Here is a 9,923-nt window from a genome sequence, read left to right on the forward strand (position 1 = left end):
CCGCATCGGGATCTGGAGAGCTGCAATACCTGAAAAAGAGCTTAAACCTAAGGTATAAATAATTGTTAGTAATTTTAGTGACCAGTAGCCCCTATTGGAGCTACTGTCTAGTGTGTAAGAAGTTGAATAAGGACCAATTACACCATTTTTGGTGTAATTGTTAGGCTAAGATTTTAAATTGTATAGTGTGCATAGGGACCCTTTACACAACACGATATTTTATCTAGTTAGAGTAGGTCAGTTATCCCCCTATTGGGGAAACTGTTAGGTTAGTAATTTGACATTTTATAAATCCTGACATTTATTTTAATAATTCAATTGCAATTTTAATTTATTCTAATTTTATTAAATTTCACTTATTTATTTTAAACTGATTGACCAATCCCCCTATAAAAATGCACCGCACCCCACCACCCCCAAAGCGCGCTAGCGATACGTTTATTATCTCACCACCAAAAAAGCATCAAGTAGACGAGGGCAGAGCCCTATCCCAACCAACAACATCCGCCGTGCGGACTAGCATAGATAAGTTCGATGCAATGACTATTAAAAACGTAACGTCCCCAACCCAACCCAAACCGGAAATTGCACAAAAATCAAAGGCCAAAAAAGTAATATTTGTGGGGAAGACGGCTAGTCCGGCTCCCCCAAACAGACCTAGGACAAAAGAAGGCCTTGCCCTTCTACAGCGAGCGAAAAGCAATATTAACGACTCCAAAAATTTTAAAAAGGAGCTCAAGGAACAAGCTTTCGCCGCTATAGAGAGGCTTTACTATATAGTAAAGGAGCTAGAGGAGGAACTTACCAGCGCCAGAGTCGGTAGCAATGGAGGGCCGGGGGAGGACCCTATACATCCCCCCCGGTCGTCCAGCGCAGGCTCGAACATAGACGACAAAGCACTGGTGAGGAACCTGGAAGAGAACAATAGGTTAATAAAAGAAAACATAAAAAAGATGGAAGAGATAGGAGAAACTATAAAAGAGAACAGGGAGAGAATGGGTAAACTAAGCTCGTTACTGGAGAACAATATGACTGTCGCCAAACCGGCGAGCTATGCGAGCGTTGCTTCGAGAGGTGTCGTAGAGAAACCTCCCGAAGCAAGGGCCCTGCACTCAGTCATAGTGTCCTCCAGGGACGGGCAAGATAATGGGGAGGAGGTACTAGAAAAGATTAGAAAGACAGTAGACGCTAAAAATGGTTGGGTAAAGGTGGAAAGGGTAAGAAAAGTTAAGAATAGGAAGGTCGTCATAGGATGCATTAATGAAGAGGAGAAGAATAAAGTCAGGGACAGACTGAGAGGGAATGAAGGATTAGTGGTAGAAGATGTTAAGAACAAAAACCCCCTTTTGGCCTTCAGGGATGTGATGAAAGTCGACGTGGCCGATTTCGTCACTGCGTTCTGTAATCAGAACCCAGACATCCTTGAAGGCCTAAAGGGGGATGAGAGAAAGGTAGAAGTAGCATACGTGAAGAATGCGAGAAACTCCCTACAGAAACATCTCGTGGCCAGAGTCAGCCCACAAGTATGGAAGAGGTGTGTGAATGTAGGCTACGCCCATATTGGGCTAGGCAGAGTGCGTGTTGAGGACCACAGTCCATTGGTGCAGTGCTCCTGTTGCCTGGGGTATGGGCACACGAGGAGGCACTGCGAGGAGAGCCAGGTGCGATGCAGCCACTGCGCCGGTCCTCATCTGAGGACTGAATGCGACAAGTGGCAGCGAGGAGAGAAGCCCAAGTGCATCAATTGCGCGAAGGCAAAGAGAGGCAACGAGGAGCACAGTGCCTTTGATAGAGAGTGTTTTGAAAGAAAGAGGTGGGATGCTCTTGCCAGATCGGCGGTAGCGTACTGCTAAGGTTGTCCCCGGTGAGTACTTCCAGTACCGAATTCTGCAGGCCAACCTTCAGCGGAGCCAAATCGCCACAAGGGAGCTAATGCTCGAAGCCACCAGGCGTAAGGCCTGCGTGGCGCTGCTGCAGGAGCCCTACATAGGTGGGGCCCGGAGTATGAGGACATACAACGGAGTGAGGGTCTACCAGAGCGATGGGGAAGGGGGCGGTGTTGTCAAGGCGTGTATTGCAGTATTCGACGACACGTTGGACGTCGAGCTGCACACACGCCTCAGCAACAACAACATTGTTGTGGCCACCCTCCGAACCAAAGCCTGGGAGATGGTTGTAGTGTCCTTCTACTTCGAGCCCGATAAGCCTGTGGGGCCCTACCTGGACCATCTTATGCGGATAGGGAGAGAGATGGGATCCGATAAGATGGTCTTGGGAGGTGACGCCAACGCAAAGAGCCCGTGGTGGGGTGGCGATGTGGAAGACCCGCGAGGAAGGGAAGTGTCTGCTGTACTGGAAGCAATGAGCTTACACATACTCAACACCGGAGACATACCTACGTACGACACCGTCAGAGGGGGAAAAAGGTACACCAGCTTCGTGGATGTGACAGCGTGCTCCGACGATCTGCTGAACCGAGTGGGAGACTGGAGGGTGGAGGAGGGTCTGACGAGCTCGGACCACAACGGCATTTCCTTCGGCATCACACAACATAAATCCACAGGCACGAACATAATACGTACCACACGCATCTTTAACACTCATAAGGCAAACTGGACTCAGTTTCGTGAGAAACTGACCCAGCTGATGTCAGACAGACAATTGACTGTACAAGCGATAGATACAATACATAGCACACAACAAATAGACGACGCAATAGACAGTTACACAAAAGCCATAACACAGACATGCAGAGACACTATGCCGACCAAAAAGCACACACAGAAATTCACCTTGTCGTGGTGGAATGATGAGCTCGCGCAGATGAAGAAGGAGGTCGCCACGAGGAAACGCAGGATCCGAAATGCAGCGCCCGATCGCAGAAACCGCGTAGTTGGATTGTACCTGGAAGCGAAAGAGAAGTATGAGAGTGCAGTGAAAGAGGCTCAGGTGGAGAGTTGGAAGGAGTTTTGCCGAAAACAGGATAGGGAGGGGGTCTGGGAGGGCATCTACAGAGTGCTGAACAGAGTTGGAGGGAGGGAGGAGGATCTGCCCCTGACAAGGGGCAGTGACACCCTCGACGCCCGGAGCTCCGCAGAACTGTTGGCGGAGACCTTCTACCCCGCGGACCTGAAAAGTGATGAAAGCGAGGAACACCGGCGGACGCGCCGGCGTGCGGAGTCCTTGGACTCCGAACAGCCGACGGGTCCGGACGACCCTCCTTTCATCATGGAGGAGTTGAAGAGAGCCGTAAGGTCCTTCAACCCCAAAAAGGCCCCCGGGGCGGACGGTCTCACGTCCGACATCTGCCAGCACGCTGTGGATTGTAACCCGAAATGGTTCCTTGCCCTGCTGAATAAGTGCCTCACTGTCGGCTACTTTCCCGAAAAGTGGAAGCAGGCGACAGTGGTGGTGCTGAGAAAGCCGGGCAAGGAATCATACCGGGTACCAAAAGCCTATCGACCGATCGGCCTCCTTCCTGTTCTCGGCAAAATCTTCGAGAAGATGCTGGTCGCCCGACTTAGGTTCTACCTGTTGCCCAAAATAAGCCCCAACCAATATGGCTTTATGCCCCAAAGGAGCACCGAAGACGCCCTCTATAGGTTGGTGAACCACATCAGAAAACTGAGGGAGGAGAAGAAAATTTCTGTTGTGGTATCGCTGGACATAGAGGGGGCCTTCGATAGTGCCTGGTGGCCGGCCATAAAGGTTCGGTTGGCTGAAGTTGGGTGTCCGGGGAACCTGAGACGGGTGTTCAGTAGCTACTTGAGCGGCAGAAGAGTGAATGTGAGGTATGCTGGAGTGGAAGTTGGCAGGGGGACCGACAAGGGGTGCGTACAGGGGTCCATCGGTGGACCGATCCTGTGGAACCTCTTGTTGGACCCCTTGCTAACTTTGCTGGAAGAGATAGGAGTGTTCAATCAGGCGTTCGCTGACGACATAGTCTTGGTGTTTGAGGGAGACACGGCTCTCGAAATAGAAATGAAGGCAAACATAGTATTAGAGAAAGTTAGGAAATGGGGAGAACTGAATAAGTTAAAATTTGCCCCCCACAAAACTTGCGCGATGCTATCTACGCGAAAACTAAAATTTGACGTACCGCGACTCGCTATGGGGGGGGTCGAATTACAATATCACAATAATGTGAAAATACTGGGCCTTACGATTGACAGCGGCCTCACGTTTAACGCCCATGTCACAAACATTTGTAAGAAGGCTATAGCACGCTATAAGCAGTTAGCAAAAGCTGCTAGAGTAGGATGGGGGCTTAACCCCCAGATAGTTAGGATCATATATATAGCCGTAATAGAGCCGACTATTTTGTATGCATCAGCAGCGTGGGCACCCACCGCGGAAAAGATGGGGGTCCAAAAACGGCTCAACTCCGTTCAACGGGGTTTTGCCCAGAAGATCTGCAGAGCATATCGAACTGTCTCCCTGAACTCTGCAATGCTGTTGGCTGGGATACTCCCCCTTGACCTCAGAATACTCGAAGCATCGAGGCTTTATGAGGTCAAGAAGGGAGTACCACACCCAGTGCTAAGAGACAGGGAGGTAGAGCGAATGGCTCCAGCGATTGAGGACCCACATCCGGCAGAGCAGGCAGAGCTGAGGTTCGGGTTGGTGGATGAGGACTCATATGCAGACGTGGTTAACAGCCACGTCCATAGGATCTATACGGACGGCAGCAAGATTGAGGGTCGAGTCGGAGCCGCACTCTCCGTATGGAAGGGTGAGGCCGAGACGAAGGCCGTCAAGCTTGCATTGCCGCCGTATTGCACCGTCTACCAAGCCGAACTTCTAGCGCTCCAAAGAGCTGTAAATGAAGCCTGCAAGAGTGGAATGACAAAGGTCGGTATCCTTAGCGACTCCAGATCGGCACTCCAGGCAGTCACTCTTAGTTCCCCTCATCCCCTGGCGGTGCAAACAAGGGTGGCCCTCCGAAAAGCTGCTTCGCAGAGGCGGGAGGTCTCCTTGTTTTGGATCAAGGCGCACGCAGGGTTGAGAGGGAATGAGAGAGTAGACGAGTTAGCCAAGGAGGCCGCTCTGGGCTCGAAGAGGAAGCCCGACTACGATCTGTGTCCTGTTTCATTCGTCAAGCGTATCTTAAGAGAGGATACGGTTGAGGAATGGGACAGGAGATACGAAGTGGGAGGGACGGCCGGAGTCACAAAGCTCTTTTTCCCAAGCGCTGCTGCTGCACACAAAATAGTCAAGAAAATAGACATAACACACCACACTACACAGATACTGACTGGCCACGGCGGATTCGCCTTCTACTTGAACAGATTCAAGCTGAAGGAGGATCCGTCGTGTTCGTGTCAGCCCGGAGTTGAGGAGACGGTTCCTCATCTGTTACTCGAGTGCCCAATTTTTGCTAGCAATAGATATGATATTGAGCAGAAATTGGGCACATCGATGACGGGTGAGAGCCTGCCTTCCATCCTGGGGGGTAAGAAGAGGGAAATTTTTCTCTCCTTCTGCAAAGAGATTGTTAGCTATGTAAATAAAATAAACTGTGATAAATTAGTGTGATGTAGTTGTAGGCTTTATTGTGATATTAGGGTTAGTTGAATGTTGTGCCGTAGTTTTATCGTTTTACTTTTGACATATTGAATTTTATTATTATTGGATTTTATTAATTATTGTAATTTTTATCGGTCATCAATTATTGAATTACTGTAACTTATTTATTGGATTATTTATTTGGGCTATTTTATTATTGTAATTATATTGTGGATATATTGTATTCAAGTTGACATGTACTTAAAGTACTTCATATTGTATTTTGACAAAATTACTGATGTAATAAATATATACATATAAGACCAAAACAAATATTGTATGAAAATAATCAAGAAAAATCAAAAACTGTAATTATAAGTTAAGCACATTATAAAAAAGAATAAAAAGATTAAAAAAGCAAGAAATAAAAAAGACAGCAAAAAATAAGCCCTGATAATGTTAGGGGGATGGGAAAAAAAAAAAAAAAAAAAAAAAAAAAAAAAAAAAAAAAAAAAAAAAAAAAAACCTAACCTAACCTAACCTAACCTAACCTAACCTAACCTAACCTAACCTAACCTAACCTAACCTAACCTAACCTAACCTAACCTAACCTAACCTAACCTAACCTAACCTAACCTAACCTAACCTAACCTAACCTAACCTAACCTAACCTAACCTAACCTAACCTAACCTAACCTAACCTAACCTAACCTAACCTAACCTAACCTAACCTAACCTAACCTAACCTAACCTAACCTAACCTAACCTAACCTAACCTAACCTAACCTAACCTAACCTAACCTAACCTAACCTAACCTAACCTAACCTAACCTAACCTAACCTAACCTAACCTAACCTAACCTAACCTAACCTAACCTAACCTAACCTAACCTAACCTAACCTAACCTAACCTAACCTAACCTAACCTAACCTAACCTAACCTACCTAACCTAACCTAACCTAACCTAACCTACCTAACCTAACCGTGGGCACCCACCGCGGAAAAGATGGGGGTCCAAAAAAGGCTAAACTTCGTCCAACGGGGTTTCGCCCAGAAGATCTGCAGAGCATATCGAACCGTCTCCCTAAACTCTGCAATGCTGTTGGCTGGGATACTCCCCCTTGATCTCAGAATACTCGAAGCATCGAGACTTTATGAGATCAAGAAGGGAGTACCACACCCGGTGTTGAGGGACAGGGAGGTGGAGCGAATGGCTCCCGCGATTGAGGACCCACATCCGGCAGAGCAGGTAGAGCTGAGGTTCGGGTTGGTAGATGAAGACTCATATGCTGACGTGGTTAACGACCACGTCCATAGGATCTATACGGACGGCAGCAAGATTGAGGGCCGAGTCGGAGCCGCACTCTCCGTATGGAAGGGTGAGGCCGAGACGAAGGCCGTCAAGCTTGCACTGCCGCCGTATTGCACCGTCTACCAAGCCGAACTTCTAGCGCTCCAAAGAGCCGTAACTGAAGCCTGCAAGAGTGGACTGGCGAAGGTCGGAATCCTAAGCGATTCTAGATCGGCACTCCAGGCAGTCACTCTTAGTTCCCCTCATCCCCTGGCGGTGCAAACAAGGGCGGCCCTCCGAAAAGCTGCATTGCAGAGGCGGGAGGTCTCCTTGTTTTGGATCAAGGCACACGCAGGGTTGAGAGGGAATGAGAGAGTAGACGAGCTAGCCAAGGAGGCCGCTCTGGGCTCGAAGAGGAAGCCCGACTACGATCTGTGTCCTGTTTCATTCGTCAAGCGTATCTTAAGAGAGGATACGGTTGAGGAATGGGACAGGAGATACGAAGTGGGAGGGACGGCCGGAGTCACAAAGCTCTTTTTCCCAAGCGCTGCTGCTGCACACAAAATAGTCAAGAAAATAGACATAACACACCACACTACACAGATACTGACTGGTCACGGCGGATTCGCCTTCTACTTGAACAGATTCAAGTTGAAGGAGGATCCGTCGTGCTCGTGTCAGCCCGGAGTTGAGGAGACGGTTCCTCACCTGTTACTCGAGTGCCCAATTTTTGCTAGCAATAGATACGATATTGAGCAAAAGTTGGGCACATCGATGACGGGTGAGAGCCTGCCTTCCATCCTGGGGGGAAAAAAGAGGCAGATATTCCTCGCATTTTGTAAAATGATTGTCGAGTATTGTAACAAGAAAAATTGTGATAATTTGGTGTGATATAGTGTAGGCTCTAGAATTAAGTTCTCTATCTGTGATATTAGGGTTAGATTGAATGTTTGTGCCGTAGTTTTATCATATCACTTTTGATATATTGGATTTTATTAATTTTATTGGATTTTATTGATTTTATTGTATTTTAATGAAAATAATTGGATTACTGGATTTTAATTTGTTAAATTGTATTAATTAATATGGCTTGTTATTCTTGTATTAACATATTTGGAGTTTTATCGAATGTCATTGATGTTCTTTACGTATAAATTGAAAAGGAATGTAAAAGTAGAAAGTTACCAATAAAACTGTATAAACTAAAGATATAAAACATCCTCTGTGACTTATTAACATTATAACTATAAAATTGACATGTACCGAGGGTACTCCATATTGTACAAATATGACAAAATTACAGAAGTAATAAAAATATAAAAATGTAATAGATAGTAAGGACGAAAACAAACCACTGTATGAAATCAAATCAATGAGAAACGAAAAATTGTAATAGTTATAAGAGCAATGTAAAAAGAAAAAAGAAATAGATGTAAAAAGCAAAAAATTAAAAAACAAGCAAAAAACAAGCCCTAATAATGTTAGGGGGGTAGGTAAAAAAAAAAAAAAAAAAAAAAAAAAAAAAAAAAAAAAAAAAAAAAAAAAAAAAAACCTAACCTAACCTAACCTAACCTAACCTAACCTAACCTAACCTAACCTAACCTAACCTAACCTAACCTAACCTAACCTAACCTAACCTAACCTAACCTAACCTAACCTAACCTAACCTAACCTAACCTAACCTAACCTAACCTAACCTAACCAAGTTTCGTGCCGAATCTTGCCCCGAGCACATGTTTTTCGTAATCGCTCCGCGGAAAAAATTCAAAAAAGTGGGAAAAAGTGATCCGATTTTAAAAATTTTACCACCGTTGTATTCGTCTCGGTGCCCCCCACACGCGAGTGATTCGATCCATTCTTAAAAACGTCGGAAAAGTGTGGAAAAGTGCGAAAAACCAATTGTGACAAATTTTAAAAATTTCAAAGTGCGAAAAAAGACGCTATAGTGTTAGGATTTTCAAGACACAAAGTGGACATTGTAGGGGACAGTGACCTTCATTAGTATAGTGATTTTTAGAATTAAGGACCTACGGGAAGTAGGTTTGACCTTGTGTTTTTATTTTTGGCGTCACCACGAGGTCAAAGAAATAAAGGTCCCAGTGCAAATGTGAATAGTGATCAAGAAAGACATCCACAAGACCACACAAAATCCGTAAAAACAAAAATTTTTGGATATATAGGGGGTGAGTAATTACAATTAGAAAATAGGAAATTGAAACATCTCTAGCGGAGGCGCCTATTAAGACGCGTGGGTTTCGACAGTGGATTCAGCTGGCATAAATAAGGAGCAAAGCAGCCCGCTCAAGAAAGGTAGGTGGTCCGGAACCACATCTAGGGAAAAATCCGGAAAAACCACTTTTCCTTAAAAGCTGTAGCTGCATCGTCCAGGAACCAGCCACGCAGGCCACATCCCCACTAGAGGCTGCCCGCACTCACCCCCATCCTAACGCCGAAAACCGCGTGCCTCCAGCTGCTCCAGATCCAGAGAAATCCTAAAAAAGGTAAAAAACCGGGATAAAACGGGAACGGCTGGGAACACAGAGTCGTAGGCACCAGGAGCAGACGGCAGGAACAAAGACCAGCTCAACGAGCCATCGCACGCCTCTCTACACCGTCTGGAACGGGAGTTATAACCAAAAAACGTTTTGGCCGCCATTTTGTCGGCCATCTTGTAAGAATTAAAAGGTGAATTGCTCCCAAACCAGTTTTCGGATTGGGGTGTGCGACACATCACTGGTAAGGGCTCGACGAGGAGAATTCGACGGAGGCATAAAAAGGGGAAAAAAGGGGGGATTTGTAACCCCCCCAAATTCACCCCCCACCACCTAGATAAGGTACTGATACCCCCCCTAGAAGGAAACCGCGATCCAGGCAGATTAAAACTGACGGAGTTATAAGCCAAAAAAGACCAACTTTGACGTTTCGTCCGCCATATTGGAAAAGTTTGGAGGCTTATAGCTCCGAAACAAGAAGCCATAGAAGGACGCGTTTTTCGATCCGGGATAGCACAGCGAGCCAGCTACAAAATCTGGGGGGTCAAAACTCGGAAAACGCGGAAAACTCACAAAAATTTTCCAAAAAATTTTCCGCGAATTCAGAACAAAAATCGGGTAGAGGGGAAAAATC

The sequence above is a fragment of the Aricia agestis genome, chromosome 2 (genome assembly GCF_905147365.1).
Source record: "Aricia agestis chromosome 2, ilAriAges1.1, whole genome shotgun sequence".
Lineage (NCBI taxonomy): Eukaryota > Metazoa > Arthropoda > Insecta > Lepidoptera > Lycaenidae > Aricia > Aricia agestis.